At 47.7% G+C, this 17752-nt stretch overlaps 12 non-coding genes across 12 annotated transcripts; all 12 read left to right on the top strand.

The window, feature by feature from the left end:
* Positions 1 to 632: 632 nt before the first annotated feature.
* On the top strand, positions 633 to 823 carry LOC142692320 (U2 spliceosomal RNA). Its single transcript, XR_012860775.1, has one exon. It is a non-coding gene; the product is annotated as a U2 spliceosomal RNA (small nuclear RNA).
* Positions 824 to 2106: 1283 nt separating this feature from the next.
* LOC142692319 (U2 spliceosomal RNA) lies at positions 2107 to 2297 on the top strand. Its single transcript, XR_012860774.1, has one exon. It is a non-coding gene; the product is annotated as a U2 spliceosomal RNA (small nuclear RNA).
* A 1303-nt stretch (positions 2298 to 3600) lies between these two features.
* Positions 3601 to 3791, top strand: LOC142692318 (U2 spliceosomal RNA). The gene has a single exon (XR_012860773.1). It is a non-coding gene; the product is annotated as a U2 spliceosomal RNA (small nuclear RNA).
* A 1324-nt stretch (positions 3792 to 5115) lies between these two features.
* LOC142692317 (U2 spliceosomal RNA) lies at positions 5116 to 5306 on the top strand. Its single transcript, XR_012860772.1, has one exon. It is a non-coding gene; the product is annotated as a U2 spliceosomal RNA (small nuclear RNA).
* A 1288-nt stretch (positions 5307 to 6594) lies between these two features.
* On the top strand, positions 6595 to 6785 carry LOC142692315 (U2 spliceosomal RNA). The gene has a single exon (XR_012860770.1). It is a non-coding gene; the product is annotated as a U2 spliceosomal RNA (small nuclear RNA).
* A 1284-nt stretch (positions 6786 to 8069) lies between these two features.
* On the top strand, positions 8070 to 8260 carry LOC142692314 (U2 spliceosomal RNA). The gene has a single exon (XR_012860769.1). It is a non-coding gene; the product is annotated as a U2 spliceosomal RNA (small nuclear RNA).
* A 1288-nt stretch (positions 8261 to 9548) lies between these two features.
* LOC142692313 (U2 spliceosomal RNA) lies at positions 9549 to 9739 on the top strand. Its single transcript, XR_012860768.1, has one exon. It is a non-coding gene; the product is annotated as a U2 spliceosomal RNA (small nuclear RNA).
* Positions 9740 to 11034: 1295 nt separating this feature from the next.
* LOC142692311 (U2 spliceosomal RNA) lies at positions 11035 to 11225 on the top strand. The gene has a single exon (XR_012860767.1). It is a non-coding gene; the product is annotated as a U2 spliceosomal RNA (small nuclear RNA).
* Positions 11226 to 12525: 1300 nt separating this feature from the next.
* LOC142692310 (U2 spliceosomal RNA) lies at positions 12526 to 12716 on the top strand. Its single transcript, XR_012860766.1, has one exon. It is a non-coding gene; the product is annotated as a U2 spliceosomal RNA (small nuclear RNA).
* A 1300-nt stretch (positions 12717 to 14016) lies between these two features.
* Positions 14017 to 14207, top strand: LOC142692309 (U2 spliceosomal RNA). Its single transcript, XR_012860765.1, has one exon. It is a non-coding gene; the product is annotated as a U2 spliceosomal RNA (small nuclear RNA).
* A 1280-nt stretch (positions 14208 to 15487) lies between these two features.
* LOC142692308 (U2 spliceosomal RNA) lies at positions 15488 to 15678 on the top strand. The gene has a single exon (XR_012860764.1). It is a non-coding gene; the product is annotated as a U2 spliceosomal RNA (small nuclear RNA).
* Positions 15679 to 16966: 1288 nt separating this feature from the next.
* Positions 16967 to 17157, top strand: LOC142692307 (U2 spliceosomal RNA). Its single transcript, XR_012860763.1, has one exon. It is a non-coding gene; the product is annotated as a U2 spliceosomal RNA (small nuclear RNA).
* Positions 17158 to 17752: the final 595 nt, after the last annotated feature.

The following is a 17752-nucleotide window of genomic DNA, read 5'->3' as shown; positions in this document are numbered from 1 at the left end:
TTTCCATTTTGCAGTCCCTTGTCTCCCTCTTGTGGCCTCCTGGAGGCAACTAGCTGTGCAAAAAAAAGACAGCCTGGCGGCCGGCTGTTGCAGTGTTGCCCTCTCAGGCAACACTGAGTGACTGACTGAGCCTCACCGTCTTATATAAAGTTCAGACGGAACTTTGCACGTGTCATAGTGGAGCCCTCAGGATTCCAGAGCCAGCTTTCTGACATCATAATGGGGCCTCAGAGATAAAAGCCTGGGCCCAGGCAGTGTTGGTCAGTGCTGCTCAGCAGGCAGCACTGGACTGGACTGGATTACAGCTGATACAAGGTGTGAAGGAACAAGGGGTGGCTGTGGGCATGCACTTGCTGCCGCTGCCAGTGTTTATCTGCATGGCAGCAGGGCATTTGGGCGTTGCCAGGAAGGCGTTTTTATGTAGATTCCTCCTCTTTCAGCACTGCATTGTGGTGCAAGCAAAAGAAGCAAATCTTGTCTGGCTTCCTCTCCGGCCTTTATTCACCTCCCGTGTAGCTGTGAGTGTGTGAGCCTGCAGGGCCCCATGGAATTGCCTAGAAGTAGGCTGAATCGCTGCAAGGGCTGAACAGCAGTATCGGGCAGGCTCGGGCAACGCGCGGCCCGTTCGGGTTATCGCTTCTCGGCCTTTTGGCTAAGATCAAGTGTAGTATCTGTTCTTATCAGTTTAATATCTGATACGTCCCCTATCTGGGGACCATATATTAAATGGATTTTTAGAACAGGGAGATGGAAATAGAGCTTGCTCTGTCCACTCCACGCATTGACCTGGTATTGCAGTATTTCCAGGACCGGTGCACCCTTTCCTTATGTGTTGACTAAAAGCAGATTCCAAAAGTGTTTTTTGTCTTTGCTATTGTTTCTGTCTTTCTGAAGGGATCTCCCCTTTTAATCCCATTATTTCAACACCTGTTGGACAATGCATGAGTGATAATGAGCTCATTGATTAAATGCAATTAATGAATAGATTGCCACCTCTTGTTGTGTGTCGTCTGTGTTTCTGTGTTTCCGGCATTTCACATTGGAACACCTCATTCACCTTCCTTGTCTTCTCTCCGCCCTCCCTTTTAGGTAAGTTAAAGAGCTGCACCTGAGCCAGCCACTGATTGATTGATTGATTGATTGATTGATTGATTGATTGATTGATTGATGCAGCACAACAGTCAAATAGTGGAGTGGAGTAGGGGAACAGCAAACAGCCAATAAAGCAGCCCGCCCGCTCGCCTGCCCGCCACAATGGACCTACCTGTGTACACTAGATGGATGTGATGGAATGTACTGTCGTCCCTACATTTCAAGAAGAAGTAAGAATTGCAGTTGCAACAAAGCCTTGCTTGCCTACAAAGAGAGCAGCAATTTGGATTTGTTACTATGTTACCTAGAAGAATAACAAACTGTGCAAGGATGGAGGTTGTAGGAGCAAGGAGAAGTTGTCTGTAAAGTTGGTGGATGCCTATTTTCCATTTTGCAGTCCCTTGTCTCCCTCTTGTGGCCTCCTGGAGGCAACTAGCTGTGCAAATAAAGACAGCCTGGCGGCCGGCTGTTGCAGTGTTGCCCTCTCAGGCAACACTGAGTGACTGACTGAGCCTCACCGTCTTATATAAAGTTCAGACGGAACTTTGCACGTGTCATAGTGGAGCCCTCAGGATTCCAGAGCCAGCTTTCTGACATCATAATGGGGCCTCAGAGATAAAAGCCTGGGCCCAGGCAGTGTTGGTCAGTGCTGCTCAGCAGGCAGCACTGGACTGGACTGGATTACAGCTGATACAAGGTGTGAAGGAACAAGGGGTGGCTGTGGGCATGCACTTGCTGCCGCTGCCAGTGTTTATCTGCATGGCAGCAGGGCATTTGGGCGTTGCCAGGAAGGCGTTTTTATGTAGATTCCTCCTCTTTCAGCACTGCATTGTGGTGCAAGCAAAAGAAGCAAATCCTGTCTGGCTTCCTCTCCGGCCTTTATTCACCTCCCGTGTAGCTGTGAGTGTGTGAGCCTGCAGGGCCCCATGGAATTGCCTAGAAGTAGGCTGAATCGCTGCAAGGGCTGAACAGCAGTATCGGGCAGGCTCGGGCAACGCGCGGCCCGTTCGGGTTATCGCTTCTCGGCCTTTTGGCTAAGATCAAGTGTAGTATCTGTTCTTATCAGTTTAATATCTGATACGTCCCCTATCTGGGGACCATATATTAAATGGATTTTTAGAACAGGGAGATGGAAATAGAGCTTGCTCTGTCCACTCCACGCATTGACCTGGTATTGCAGTATTTCCAGGACCGGTGCACCCTTTCCTTATGTGTTGACTAAAAGCAGATTCCAAAAGTGTTTTTTGTCTTTGCTATTGTTTCTGTCTTTCTGAAGGGATCTCCCCTTTTAATCCCATTATTTCAACACCTGTTGGACAATGCATGAGTGATAATGAGCTCATTGATTAAATGCAATTAATGAATAGATTGCCACCTCTTGTTGTGTGTCGTCTGTGTTTCTGTGTTTCCGGCATTTCACATTGGAACACCTCATTCACCTTCCTTGTCTTCTCTCCGCCCTCCCTTTTAGGTAAGTTAAAGAGCTGCACCTGAGCCAGCCACTGATTGATTGATTGATTGATTGATTGATTGATTGATTGATTGATTGATTGATTGATTGATTGATTGATGCAGCACAACAGTCAAATAGTGGAGTGGAGTAGGGGAACAGCAAACAGCCAATAAAGCAGCCCGCCCGCTCGCCTGCCCGCCACAATGGACCTACCTGTGTACACTAGATGGATGTGATGGAATGTACTGTCGTCCCTACATTTCAAGAAGAAGTAAGAATTGCAGTTGCAACAAAGCCTTGCTTGCCTACAAAGAGAGCAGCAATTTGGATTTGTTACTATGTTACCTAGAAGAATAACAAACTGTGCAAGGATGGAGGTTGTAGGAGCAAGGAGAAGTTGTCTGTAAAGTTGGTGGATGCCTATTTTCCATTTTGCAGTCCCTTGTCTCCCTCTTGTGGCCTCCTGGAGGCAACTAGCTGTGCAAATAAAGACAGCCTGGCGGCCGGCTGTTGCAGTGTTGCCCTCTCAGGCAACACTGAGTGACTGACTGAGCCTCACCGTCTTATATAAAGTTCAGACGGAACTTTGCACGTGTCATAGTGGAGCCCTCAGGATTCCAGAGCCAGCTTTCTGACATCATAATGGGGCCTCAGAGATAAAAGCCTGGGCCCAGGCAGTGTTGGTCAGTGCTGCTCAGCAGGCAGCACTGGACTGGACTGGATTACAGCTGATACAAGGTGTGAAGGAACAAGGGGTGGCTGTGGGCATGCACTTGCTGCCGCTGCCAGTGTTTATCTGCATGGCAGCAGGGCATTTGGGCGTTGCCAGGAAGGCGTTTTTATGTAGATTCCTCCTCTTTCAGCACTGCATTGTGGTGCAAGCAAAAGAAGCAAATCCTGTCTGGCTTCCTCTCCGGCCTTTATTCACCTCCCGTGTAGCTGTGAGTGTGTGAGCCTGCAGGGCCCCATGGAATTGCCTAGAAGTAGGCTGAATCGCTGCAAGGGCTGAACAGCAGTATCGGGCAGGCTCGGGCAACGCGCGGCCCGTTCGGGTTATCGCTTCTCGGCCTTTTGGCTAAGATCAAGTGTAGTATCTGTTCTTATCAGTTTAATATCTGATACGTCCCCTATCTGGGGACCATATATTAAATGGATTTTTAGAACAGGGAGATGGAAATAGAGCTTGCTCTGTCCACTCCACGCATTGACCTGGTATTGCAGTATTTCCAGGACCGGTGCACCCTTTCCTTATGTGTTGACTAAAAGCAGATTCCAAAAGTGTTTTTTGTCTTTGCTATTGTTTCTGTCTTTCTGAAGGGATCTCCCCTTTTAATCCCATTATTTCAACACCTGTTGGACAATGCATGAGTGATAATGAGCTCATTGATTAAATGCAATTAATGAATAGATTGCCACCTCTTGTTGTGTGTCGTCTGTGTTTCTGTGTTTCCGGCATTTCACATTGGAACACCTCATTCACCTTCCTTGTCTTCTCTCCGCCCTCCCTTTTAGGTAAGTTAAAGAGCTGCACCTGAGCCAGCCACTGATTGATTGATTGCTTGATTGATTGATTGATTGATTGATTGATTGATTGATTGATTGATTGATTGATTGATTGATTGATTGATTGATGCAGCACAACAGTCAAATAGTGGAGTGGAGTAGGGGAACAGCAAACAGCCAATAAAGCAGCCCGCCCGCTCGCCTGCCCGCCACAATGGACCTACCTGTGTACACTAGATGGATGTGATGGAATGTACTGTCGTCCCTACATTTCAAGAAGAAGTAAGAATTGCAGTTGCAACAAAGCCTTGCTTGCCTACAAAGAGAGCAGCAATTTGGATTTGTTACTATGTTACCTAGAAGAATAACAAACTGTGCAAGGATGGAGGTTGTAGGAGCAAGGAGAAGTTGTCTGTAAAGTTGGTGGATGCCTATTTTCCATTTTGCAGTCCCTTGTCTCCCTCTTGTGGCCTCCTGGAGGCAACTAGCTGTGCAAAAAAAAGACAGCCTGGCGGCCGGCTGTTGCAGTGTTGCCCTCTCAGGCAACACTGAGTGACTGACTGAGCCTCACCGTCTTATATAAAGTTCAGACGGAACTTTGCACGTGTCATAGTGGAGCCCTCAGGATTCCAGAGCCAGCTTTCTGACATCATAATGGGGCCTCAGAGATAAAAGCCTGGGCCCAGGCAGTGTTGGTCAGTGCTGCTCAGCAGGCAGCACTGGACTGGACTGGATTACAGCTGATACAAGGTGTGAAGGAACAAGGGGTGGCTGTGGGCATGCACTTGCTGCCGCTGCCAGTGTTTATCTGCATGGCAGCAGGGCATTTGGGCGTTGCCAGGAAGGCGTTTTTATGTAGATTCCTCCTCTTTCAGCACTGCATTGTGGTGCAAGCAAAAGAAGCAAATCCTGTCTGGCTTCCTCTCCGGCCTTTATTCACCTCCCGTGTAGCTGTGAGTGTGTGAGCCTGCAGGGCCCCATGGAATTGCCTAGAAGTAGGCTGAATCGCTGCAAGGGCTGAACAGCAGTATCGGGCAGGCTCGGGCAACGCGCGGCCCGTTCGGGTTATCGCTTCTCGGCCTTTTGGCTAAGATCAAGTGTAGTATCTGTTCTTATCAGTTTAATATCTGATACGTCCCCTATCTGGGGACCATATATTAAATGGATTTTTAGAACAGGGAGATGGAAATAGAGCTTGCTCTGTCCACTCCACGCATTGACCTGGTATTGCAGTATTTCCAGGACCGGTGCACCCTTTCCTTATGTGTTGACTAAAAGCAGATTCCAAAAGTGTTTTTTGTCTTTGCTATTGTTTCTGTCTTTCTGAAGGGATCTCCCCTTTTAATCCCATTATTTCAACACCTGTTGGACAATGCATGAGTGATAATGAGCTCATTGATTAAATGCAATTAATGAATAGATTGCCACCTCTTGTTGTGTGTCGTCTGTGTTTCTGTGTTTCCGGCATTTCACATTGGAACACCTCATTCACCTTCCTTGTCTTCTCTCCGCCCTCCCTTTTAGGTAAGTTAAAGAGCTGCACCTGAGCCAGCCACTGATTGATTGATTGATTGATTGATTGATTGATTGATTGATTGATTGATTGATGCAGCACAACAGTCAAATAGTGGAGTGGAGTAGGGGAACAGCAAACAGCCAATAAAGCAGCCCGCCCGCTCGCCTGCCCGCCACAATGGACCTACCTGTGTACACTAGATGGATGTGATGGAATGTACTGTTGTCCCTACATTTCAAGAAGAAGTAAGAATTGCAGTTGCAACAAAGCCTTGCTTGCCTACAAAGAGAGCAGCAATTTGGATTTGTTACTATGTTACCTAGAAGAATAACAAACTGTGCAAGGATGGAGGTTGTAGGAGCAAGGAGAAGTTGTCTGTAAAGTTGGTGGATGCCTATTTTCCATTTTGCAGTCCCTTGTCTCCCTCTTGTGGCCTCCTGGAGGCAACTAGCTGTGCAAAAAAAAGACAGCCTGGCGGCCGGCTGTTGCAGTGTTGCCCTCTCAGGCAACACTGAGTGACTGACTGAGCCTCACCGTCTTATATAAAGTTCAGACGGAACTTTGCACGTGTCATAGTGGAGCCCTCAGGATTCCAGAGCCAGCTTTCTGACATCATAATGGGGCCTCAGAGATAAAAGCCTGGGCCCAGGCAGTGTTGGTCAGTGCTGCTCAGCAGGCAGCACTGGACTGGACTGGATTACAGCTGATACAAGGTGTGAAGGAACAAGGGGTGGCTGTGGGCATGCACTTGCTGCCGCTGCCAGTGTTTATCTGCATGGCAGCAGGGCATTTGGGCGTTGCCAGGAAGGCGTTTTTATGTAGATTCCTCCTCTTTCAGCACTGCATTGTGGTGCAAGCAAAAGAAGCAAATCCTGTCTGGCTTCCTCTCCGGCCTTTATTCACCTCCCGTGTAGCTGTGAGTGTGTGAGCCTGCAGGGCCCCATGGAATTGCCTAGAAGTAGGCTGAATCGCTGGAAGGGCTGAACAGCAGTATCGGGCAGGCTCGGGCAACGCGCGGCCCGTTCGGGTTATCGCTTCTCGGCCTTTTGGCTAAGATCAAGTGTAGTATCTGTTCTTATCAGTTTAATATCTGATACGTCCCCTATCTGGGGACCATATATTAAATGGATTTTTAGAACAGGGAGATGGAAATAGAGCTTGCTCTGTCCACTCCACGCATTGACCTGGTATTGCAGTATTTCCAGGACCGGTGCACCCTTTCCTTATGTGTTGACTAAAAGCAGATTCCAAAAGTGTTTTTTGTCTTTGCTATTGTTTCTGTCTTTCTGAAGGGATCTCCCCTTTTAATCCCATTATTTCAACACCTGTTGGACAATGCATGAGTGATAATGAGCTCATTGATTAAATGCAATTAATGAATAGATTGCCACCTCTTGTTGTGTGTCGTCTGTGTTTCTGTGTTTCCGGCATTTCACATTGGAACACCTCATTCACCTTCCTTGTCTTCTCTCCGCCCTCCCTTTTAGGTAAGTTAAAGAGCTGCACCTGAGCCAGCCACTGATTGATTGATTGATTGATTGATTGATTGATTGATTGATTGATTGATGCAGCACAACAGTCAAATAGTGGAGTGGAGTAGGGGAACAGCAAACAGCCAATAAAGCAGCCCGCCCGCTCGCCTGCCCGCCACAATGGACCTACCTGTGTACACTAGATGGATGTGATGGAATGTACTGTCGTCCCTACATTTCAAGAAGAAGTAAGAATTGCAGTTGCAACAAAGCCTTGCTTGCCTACAAAGAGAGCAGCAATTTGGATTTGTTACTATGTTACCTAGAAGAATAACAAACTGTGCAAGGATGGAGGTTGTAGGAGCAAGGAGAAGTTGTCTGTAAAGTTGGTGGATGCCTATTTTCCATTTTGCAGTCCCTTGTCTCCCTCTTGTGGCCTCCTGGAGGCAACTAGCTGTGCAAAAAAAAGACAGCCTGGCGGCCGGCTGTTGCAGTGTTGCCCTCTCAGGCAACACTGAGTGACTGACTGAGCCTCACCGTCTTATATAAAGTTCAGACGGAACTTTGCACGTGTCATAGTGGAGCCCTCAGGATTCCAGAGCCAGCTTTCTGACATCATAATGGGGCCTCAGAGATAAAAGCCTGGGCCCAGGCAGTGTTGGTCAGTGCTGCTCAGCAGGCAGCACTGGACTGGACTGGATTACAGCTGATACAAGGTGTGAAGGAACAAGGGGTGGCTGTGGGCATGCACTTGCTGCCGCTGCCAGTGTTTATCTGCATGGCAGCAGGGAATTTGGGCGTTGCCAGGAAGGCGTTTTTATGTAGATTCCTCCTCTTTCAGCACTGCATTGTGGTGCAAGCAAAAGAAGCAAATCCTGTCTGGCTTCCTCTCCGGCCTTTATTCACCTCCCGTGTAGCTGTGAGTGTGTGAGCCTGCAGGGCCCCATGGAATTGCCTAGAAGTAGGCTGAATCGCTGCAAGGGCTGAACAGCAGTATCGGGCAGGCTCGGGCAACGCGCGGCCCGTTCGGGTTATCGCTTCTCGGCCTTTTGGCTAAGATCAAGTGTAGTATCTGTTCTTATCAGTTTAATATCTGATACGTCCCCTATCTGGGGACCATATATTAAATGGATTTTTAGAACAGGGAGATGGAAATAGAGCTTGCTCTGTCCACTCCACGCATTGACCTGGTATTGCAGTATTTCCAGGACCGGTGCACCCTTTCCTTATGTGTTGACTAAAAGCAGATTCCAAAAGTGTTTTTTGTCTTTGCTATTGTTTCTGTCTTTCTGAAGGGATCTCCCCTTTTAATCCCATTATTTCAACACCTGTTGGACAATGCATGAGTGATAATGAGCTCATTGATTAAATGCAATTAATGAATAGATTGCCACCTCTTGTTGTGTGTTGTCTGTGTTTCTGTGTTTCCGGCATTTCACATTGGAACACCTCATTCACCTTCCTTGTCTTCTCTCCGCCCTCCCTTTTAGGTAAGTTAAAGAGCTGCACCTGAGCCAGCCACTGATTGATTGATTGATTGATTGATTGATTGATTGATTGATTGATTGATTGATGCAGCACAACAGTCAAATAGTGGAGTGGAGTAGGGGAACAGCAAACAGCCAATAAAGCAGCCCGCCCGCTCGCCTGCCCGCCACAATGGACCTACCTGTGTACACTAGATGGATGTGATAAAATGTACTGTCGTCCCTACATTTCAAGAAGAAGTAAGAATTGCAGTTGCAACAAAGCCTTGCTTGCCTACAAAGAGAGCAGCAATTTGGATTTGTTACTATGTTACCTAGAAGAATAACAAACTGTGCAAGGATGGAGGTTGTAGGAGCAAGGAGAAGTTGTCTGTAAAGTTGGTGGATGCCTATTTTCCATTTTGCAGTCCCTTGTCTCCCTCTTGTGGCCTCCTGGAGGCAACTAGCTGTGCAAAAAAAAGACAGCCTGGCGGCCGGCTGTTGCAGTGTTGCCCTCTCAGGCAACACTGAGTGACTGACTGAGCCTCACCGTCTTATATAAAGTTCAGACGGAACTTTGCACGTGTCATAGTGGAGCCCTCAGGATTCCAGAGCCAGCTTTCTGACATCATAATGGGGCCTCAGAGATAAAAGCCTGGGCCCAGGCAGTGTTGGTCAGTGCTGCTCAGCAGGCAGCACTGGACTGGACTGGATTACAGCTGATACAAGGTGTGAAGGAACAAGGGGTGGCTGTGGGCATGCACTTGCTGCCGCTGCCAGTGTTTATCTGCATGGCAGCAGGGCATTTGGGCGTTGCCAGGAAGGCGTTTTTATGTAGATTCCTCCTCTTTCAGCACTGCATTGTGGTGCAAGCAAAAGAAGCAAATCCTGTCTGGCTTCCTCTCCGGCCTTTATTCACCTCCCGTGTAGCTGTGAGTGTGTGAGCCTGCAGGGCCCCATGGAATTGCCTAGAAGTAGGCTGAATCGCTGCAAGGGCTGAACAGCAGTATCGGGCAGGCTCGGGCAACGCGCGGCCCGTTCGGGTTATCGCTTCTCGGCCTTTTGGCTAAGATCAAGTGTAGTATCTGTTCTTATCAGTTTAATATCTGATACGTCCCCTATCTGGGGACCATATATTAAATGGATTTTTAGAACAGGGAGATGGAAATAGAGCTTGCTCTGTCCACTCCACGCATTGACCTGGTATTGCAGTATTTCCAGGACCGGTGCACCCTTTCCTTATGTGTTGACTAAAAGCAGATTCCAAAAGTGTTTTTTGTCTTTGCTATTGTTTCTGTCTTTCTGAAGGGATCTCCCCTTTTAATCCCATTATTTCAACACCTGTTGGACAATGCATGAGTGATAATGAGCTCATTGATTAAATGCAATTAATGAATAGATTGCCACCTCTTGTTGTGTGTCGTCTGTGTTTCTGTGTTTCCGGCATTTCACATTGGAACACCTCATTCACCTTCCTTGTCTTCTCTCCGCCCTCCCTTTTAGGTAAGTTAAAGAGCTGCACCTGAGCCAGCCACTGATTGATTGATTGATTGATTGATTGATTGATTGATTGATTGATTGATTGATTGATTGATGCAGCACAACAGTCAAATAGTGGAGTGGAGTAGGGGAACAGCAAACAGCCAATAAAGCAGCCCGCCCGCTCGCCTGCCCGCCACAATGGACCTACCTGTGTACACTAGATGGATGTGATGGAATGTACTGTCGTCCCTACATTTCAAGAAGAAGTAAGAATTGCAGTTGCAACAAAGCCTTGCTTGCCTACAAAGAGAGCAGCAATTTGGATTTGTTACTATGTTACCTAGAAGAATAACAAACTGTGCAAGGATGGAGGTTGTAGGAGCAAGGAGAAGTTGTCTGTAAAGTTGGTGGATGCCTATTTTCCATTTTGCAGTCCCTTGTCTCCCTCTTGTGGCCTCCTGGAGGCAACTAGCTGTGCAAATAAAGACAGCCTGGCGGCCGGCTGTTGCAGTGTTGCCCTCTCAGGCAACACTGAGTGACTGACTGAGCCTCACCGTCTTATATAAAGTTCAGACGGAACTTTGCACGTGTCATAGTGGAGCCCTCAGGATTCCAGAGCCAGCTTTCTGACATCATAATGGGGCCTCAGAGATAAAAGCCTGGGCCCAGGCAGTGTTGGTCAGTGCTGCTCAGCAGGCAGCACTGGACTGGACTGGATTACAGCTGATACAAGGTGTGAAGGAACAAGGGGTGGCTGTGGGCATGCACTTGCTGCCGCTGCCAGTGTTTATCTGCATGGCAGCAGGGCATTTGGGCGTTGCCAGGAAGGCGTTTTTATGTAGATTCCTCCTCTTTCAGCACTGCATTGTGGTGCAAGCAAAAGAAGCAAATCCTGTCTGGCTTCCTCTCCGGCCTTTATTCACCTCCCGTGTAGCTGTGAGTGTGTGAGCCTGCAGGGCCCCATGGAATTGCCTAGAAGTAGGCTGAATCGCTGCAAGGGCTGAACAGCAGTATCGGGCAGGCTCGGGCAACGCGCGGCCCGTTCGGGTTATCGCTTCTCGGCCTTTTGGCTAAGATCAAGTGTAGTATCTGTTCTTATCAGTTTAATATCTGATACGTCCCCTATCTGGGGACCATATATTAAATGGATTTTTAGAACAGGGAGATGGAAATAGAGCTTGCTCTGTCCACTCCACGCATTGACCTGGTATTGCAGTATTTCCAGGACCGGTGCACCCTTTCCTTATGTGTTGACTAAAAGCAGATTCCAAAAGTGTTTTTTGTCTTTGCTATTGTTTCTGTCTTTCTGAAGGGATCTCCCCTTTTAATCCCATTATTTCAACACCTGTTGGACAATGCATGAGTGATAATGAGCTCATTGATTAAATGCAATTAATGAATAGATTGCCACCTCTTGTTGTGTGTCGTCTGTGTTTCTGTGTTTCCGGCATTTCACATTGGAACACCTCATTCACCTTCCTTGTCTTCTCTCCGCCCTCCCTTTTAGGTAAGTTAAAGAGCTGCACCTGAGCCAGCCACTGATTGATTGATTGCTTGATTGATTGATTGATTGATTGATTGATTGATTGATTGATTGATTGATGCAGCACAACAGTCAAATAGTGGAGTGGAGTAGGGGAACAGCAAACAGCCAATAAAGCAGCCCGCCCGCTCGCCTGCCCGCCACAATGGACCTACCTGTGTACACTAGATGGATGTGATGGAATGTACTGTCGTCCCTACATTTCAAGAAGAAGTAAGAATTGCAGTTGCAACAAAGCCTTGCTTGCCTACAAAGAGAGCAGCAATTTGGATTTGTTACTATGTTACCTAGAAGAATAACAAACTGTGCAAGGATGGAGGTTGTAGGAGCAAGGAGAAGTTGTCTGTAAAGTTGGTGGATGCCTATTTTCCATTTTGCAGTCCCTTGTCTCCCTCTTGTGGCCTCCTGGAGGCAACTAGCTGTGCAAAAAAAAGACAGCCTGGCGGCCGGCTGTTGCAGTGTTGCCCTCTCAGGCAACACTGAGTGACTGACTGAGCCTCACCGTCTTATATAAAGTTCAGACGGAACTTTGCACGTGTCATAGTGGAGCCCTCAGGATTCCAGAGCCAGCTTTCTGACATCATAATGGGGCCTCAGAGATAAAAGCCTGGGCCCAGGCAGTGTTGGTCAGTGCTGCTCAGCAGGCAGCACTGGACTGGACTGGATTACAGCTGATACAAGGTGTGAAGGAACAAGGGGTGGCTGTGGGCATGCACTTGCTGCCGCTGCCAGTGTTTATCTGCATGGCAGCAGGGCATTTGGGCGTTGCCAGGAAGGCGTTTTTATGTAGATTCCTCCTCTTTCAGCACTGCATTGTGGTGCAAGCAAAAGAAGCAAATCCTGTCTGGCTTCCTCTCCGGCCTTTATTCACCTCCCGTGTAGCTGTGAGTGTGTGAGCCTGCAGGGCCCCATGGAATTGCCTAGAAGTAGGCTGAATCGCTGCAAGGGCTGAACAGCAGTATCGGGCAGGCTCGGGCAACGCGCGGCCCGTTCGGGTTATCGCTTCTCGGCCTTTTGGCTAAGATCAAGTGTAGTATCTGTTCTTATCAGTTTAATATCTGATACGTCCCCTATCTGGGGACCATATATTAAATGGATTTTTAGAACAGGGAGATGGAAATAGAGCTTGCTCTGTCCACTCCACGCATTGACCTGGTATTGCAGTATTTCCAGGACCGGTGCACCCTTTCCTTATGTGTTGACTAAAAGCAGATTCCAAAAGTGTTTTTTGTCTTTGCTATTGTTTCTGTCTTTCTGAAGGGATCTCCCCTTTTAATCCCATTATTTCAACACCTGTTGGACAATGCATGAGTGATAATGAGCTCATTGATTAAATGCAATTAATGAATAGATTGCCACCTCTTGTTGTGTGTCGTCTGTGTTTCTGTGTTTCCGGCATTTCACATTGGAACACCTCATTCACCTTCCTTGTCTTCTCTCCGCCCTCCCTTTTAGGTAAGTTAAAGAGCTGCACCTGAGCCAGCCACTGATTGATTGATTGATTGATTGATTGATTGATTGATTGATTGATTGATTGATTGATTGATTGATGCAGCACAACAGTCAAATAGTGGAGTGGAGTAGGGGAACAGCAAACAGCCAATAAAGCAGCCCGCCCGCTCGCCTGCCCGCCACAATGGACCTACCTGTGTACACTAGATGGATGTGATGGAATGTACTGTCGTCCCTACATTTCAAGAAGAAGTAAGAATTGCAGTTGCAACAAAGCCTTGCTTGCCTACAAAGAGAGCAGCAATTTGGATTTGTTACTATGTTACCTAGAAGAATAACAAACTGTGCAAGGATGGAGGTTGTAGGAGCAAGGAGAAGTTGTCTGTAAAGTTGGTGGATGCCTATTTTCCATTTTGCAGTCCCTTGTCTCCCTCTTGTGGCCTCCTGGAGGCAACTAGCTGTGCAAAAAAAAGACAGCCTGGCGGCCGGCTGTTGCAGTGTTGCCCTCTCAGGCAACACTGAGTGACTGACTGAGCCTCACCGTCTTATATAAAGTTCAGACGGAACTTTGCACGTGTCATAGTGGAGCCCTCAGGATTCCAGAGCCAGCTTTCTGACATCATAATGGGGCCTCAGAGATAAAAGCCTGGGCCCAGGCAGTGTTGGTCAGTGCTGCTCAGCAGGCAGCACTGGACTGGACTGGATTACAGCTGATACAAGGTGTGAAGGAACAAGGGGTGGCTGTGGGCATGCACTTGCTGCCGCTGCCAGTGTTTATCTGCATGGCAGCAGGGCATTTGGGCGTTGCCAGGAAGGCGTTTTTATGTAGATTCCTCCTCTTTCAGCACTGCATTGTGGTGCAAGCAAAAGAAGCAAATCCTGTCTGGCTTCCTCTCCGGCCTTTATTCACCTCCCGTGTAGCTGTGAGTGTGTGAGCCTGCAGGGCCCCATGGAATTGCCTAGAAGTAGGCTGAATCGCTGCAAGGGCTGAACAGCAGTATCGGGCAGGCTCGGGCAACGCGCGGCCCGTTCGGGTTATCGCTTCTCGGCCTTTTGGCTAAGATCAAGTGTAGTATCTGTTCTTATCAGTTTAATATCTGATACGTCCCCTATCTGGGGACCATATATTAAATGGATTTTTAGAACAGGGAGATGGAAATAGAGCTTGCTCTGTCCACTCCACGCATTGACCTGGTATTGCAGTATTTCCAGGACCGGTGCACCCTTTCCTTATGTGTTGACTAAAAGCAGATTCCAAAAGTGTTTTTTGTCTTTGCTATTGTTTCTGTCTTTCTGAAGGGATCTCCCCTTTTAATCCCATTATTTCAACACCTGTTGGACAATGCATGAGTGATAATGAGCTCATTGATTAAATGCAATTAATGAATAGATTGCCACCTCTTGTTGTGTGTCGTCTGTGTTTCTGTGTTTCCGGCATTTCACATTGGAACACCTCATTCACCTTCCTTGTCTTCTCTCCGCCCTCCCTTTTAGGTAAGTTAAAGAGCTGCACCTGAGCCAGCCACTGATTGATTGATTGATTGATTGATTGATTGATTGATTGATTGATGCAGCACAACAGTCAAATAGTGGAGTGGAGTAGGGGAACAGCAAACAGCCAATAAAGCAGCCCGCCCGCTCGCCTGCCCGCCACAATGGACCTACCTGTGTACACTAGATGGATGTGATGGAATGTACTGTCGTCCCTACATTTCAAGAAGAAGTAAGAATTGCAGTTGCAACAAAGCCTTGCTTGCCTACAAAGAGAGCAGCAATTTGGATTTGTTACTATGTTACCTAGAAGAATAACAAACTGTGCAAGGATGGAGGTTGTAGGAGCAAGGAGAAGTTGTCTGTAAAGTTGGTGGATGCCTATTTTCCATTTTGCAGTCCCTTGTCTCCCTCTTGTGGCCTCCTGGAGGCAACTAGCTGTGCAAAAAAAAGACAGCCTGGCGGCCGGCTGTTGCAGTGTTGCCCTCTCAGGCAACACTGAGTGACTGACTGAGCCTCACCGTCTTATATAAAGTTCAGACGGAACTTTGCACGTGTCATAGTGGAGCCCTCAGGATTCCAGAGCCAGCTTTCTGACATCATAATGGGGCCTCAGAGATAAAAGCCTGGGCCCAGGCAGTGTTGGTCAGTGCTGCTCAGCAGGCAGCACTGGACTGGACTGGATTACAGCTGATACAAGGTGTGAAGGAACAAGGGGTGGCTGTGGGCATGCACTTGCTGCCGCTGCCAGTGTTTATCTGCATGGCAGCAGGGCATTTGGGCGTTGCCAGGAAGGCGTTTTTATGTAGATTCCTCCTCTTTCAGCACTGCATTGTGGTGCAAGCAAAAGAAGCAAATCCTGTCTGGCTTCCTCTCCGGCCTTTATTCACCTCCCGTGTAGCTGTGAGTGTGTGAGCCTGCAGGGCCCCATGGAATTGCCTAGAAGTAGGCTGAATCGCTGCAAGGGCTGAACAGCAGTATCGGGCAGGCTCGGGCAACGCGCGGCCCGTTCGGGTTATCGCTTCTCGGCCTTTTGGCTAAGATCAAGTGTAGTATCTGTTCTTATCAGTTTAATATCTGATACGTCCCCTATCTGGGGACCATATATTAAATGGATTTTTAGAACAGGGAGATGGAAATAGAGCTTGCTCTGTCCACTCCACGCATTGACCTGGTATTGCAGTATTTCCAGGACCGGTGCACCCTTTCCTTATGTGTTGACTAAAAGCAGATTCCAAAAGTGTTTTTTGTCTTTGCTATTGTTTCTGTCTTTCTGAAGGGATCTCCCCTTTTAATCCCATTATTTCAACACCTGTTGGACAATGCATGAGTGATAATGAGCTCATTGATTAAATGCAATTAATGAATAGATTGCCACCTCTTGTTGTGTGTCGTCTGTGTTTCTGTGTTTCCGGCATTTCACATTGGAACACCTCATTCACCTTCCTTGTCTTCTCTCCGCCCTCCCTTTTAGGTAAGTTAAAGAGCTGCACCTGAGCCAGCCACTGATTGATTGATTGATTGATTGATTGATTGATTGATTGATTGATTGATTGATGCAGCACAACAGTCAAATAGTGGAGTGGAGTAGGGGAACAGCAAACAGCCAATAAAGCAGCCCGCCCGCTCGCCTGCCCGCCACAATGGACCTACCTGTGTACACTAGATGGATGTGATGGAATGTACTGTCGTCCCTACATTTCAAGAAGAAGTAAGAATTGCAGTTGCAACAAAGCCTTGCTTGCCTACAAAGAGAGCAGCAATTTGGATTTGTTACTATGTTACCTAGAAGAATAACAAACTGTGCAAGGATGGAGGTTGTAGGAGCAAGGAGAAGTTGTCTGTAAAGTTGGTGGATGCCTATTTTCCATTTTGCAGTCCCTTGTCTCCCTCTTGTGGCCTCCTGGAGGCAACTAGCTGTGCAAAAAAAAGACAGCCTGGCGGCCGGCTGTTGCAGTGTTGCCCTCTCAGGCAACACTGAGTGACTGACTGAGCCTCACCGTCTTATATAAAGTTCAGACGGAACTTTGCACGTGTCATAGTGGAGCCCTCAGGATTCCAGAGCCAGCTTTCTGACATCATAATGGGGCCTCAGAGATAAAAGCCTGGGCCCAGGCAGTGTTGGTCAGTGCTGCTCAGCAGGCAGCACTGGACTGGACTGGATTACAGCTGATACAAGGTGTGAAGGAACAAGGGGTGGCTGTGGGCATGCACTTGCTGCCGCTGCCAGTGTTTATCTGCATGGCAGCAGGGCATTTGGGCGTTGCCAGGAAGGCGTTTTTATGTAGATTCCTCCTCTTTCAGCACTGCATTGTGGTGCAAGCAAAAGAAGCAAATCCTGTCTGGCTTCCTCTCCGGCCTTTATTCACCTCCCGTGTAGCTGTGAGTGTGTGAGCCTGCAGGGCCCCATGGAATTGCCTAGAAGTAGGCTGAATCGCTGCAAGGGCTGAACAGCAGTATCGGGCAGGCTCGGGCAACGCGCGGCCCGTTCGGGTTATCGCTTCTCGGCCTTTTGGCTAAGATCAAGTGTAGTATCTGTTCTTATCAGTTTAATATCTGATACGTCCCCTATCTGGGGACCATATATTAAATGGATTTTTAGAACAGGGAGATGGAAATAGAGCTTGCTCTGTCCACTCCACGCATTGACCTGGTATTGCAGTATTTCCAGGACCGGTGCACCCTTTCCTTATGTGTTGACTAAAAGCAGATTCCAAAAGTGTTTTTTGTCTTTGCTATTGTTTCTGTCTTTCTGAAGGGATCTCCCCTTTTAATCCCATTATTTCAACACCTGTTGGACAATGCATGAGTGATAATGAGCTCATTGATTAAATGCAATTAATGAATAGATTGCCACCTCTTGTTGTGTGTCGTCTGTGTTTCTGTGTTTCCGGCATTTCACATTGGAACACCTCATTCACCTTCCTTGTCTTCTCTCCGCCCTCCCTTTTAGGTAAGTTAAAGAGCTGCACCTGAGCCAGCCACTGATTGATTGATTGATTGATTGATTGATTGATTGATTGATTGATGCAGCACAACAGTCAAATAGTGGAGTGGAGTAGGGGAACAGCAAACAGCCAATAAAGCAGCCCGCCCGCTCGCCTGCCCACCACAATGGACCTACCTGTGTACACTAGATGGATGTGATGGAATGTACTGTCGTCCCTACATTTCAAGAAGAAGTAAGAATTGCAGTTGCAACAAAGCCTTGCTTGCCTACAAAGAGAGCAGCAATTTGGATTTGTTACTATGTTACCTAGAAGAATAACAAACTGTGCAAGG

The sequence above is a fragment of the Rhinoderma darwinii genome (genome assembly GCF_050947455.1).
Source record: "Rhinoderma darwinii isolate aRhiDar2 chromosome 5 unlocalized genomic scaffold, aRhiDar2.hap1 SUPER_5_unloc_39, whole genome shotgun sequence".
NCBI classification, from domain to species: domain Eukaryota; kingdom Metazoa; phylum Chordata; class Amphibia; order Anura; family Rhinodermatidae; genus Rhinoderma; species Rhinoderma darwinii.
This window is presented reverse-complemented; position numbering and strand designations above follow the sequence as displayed.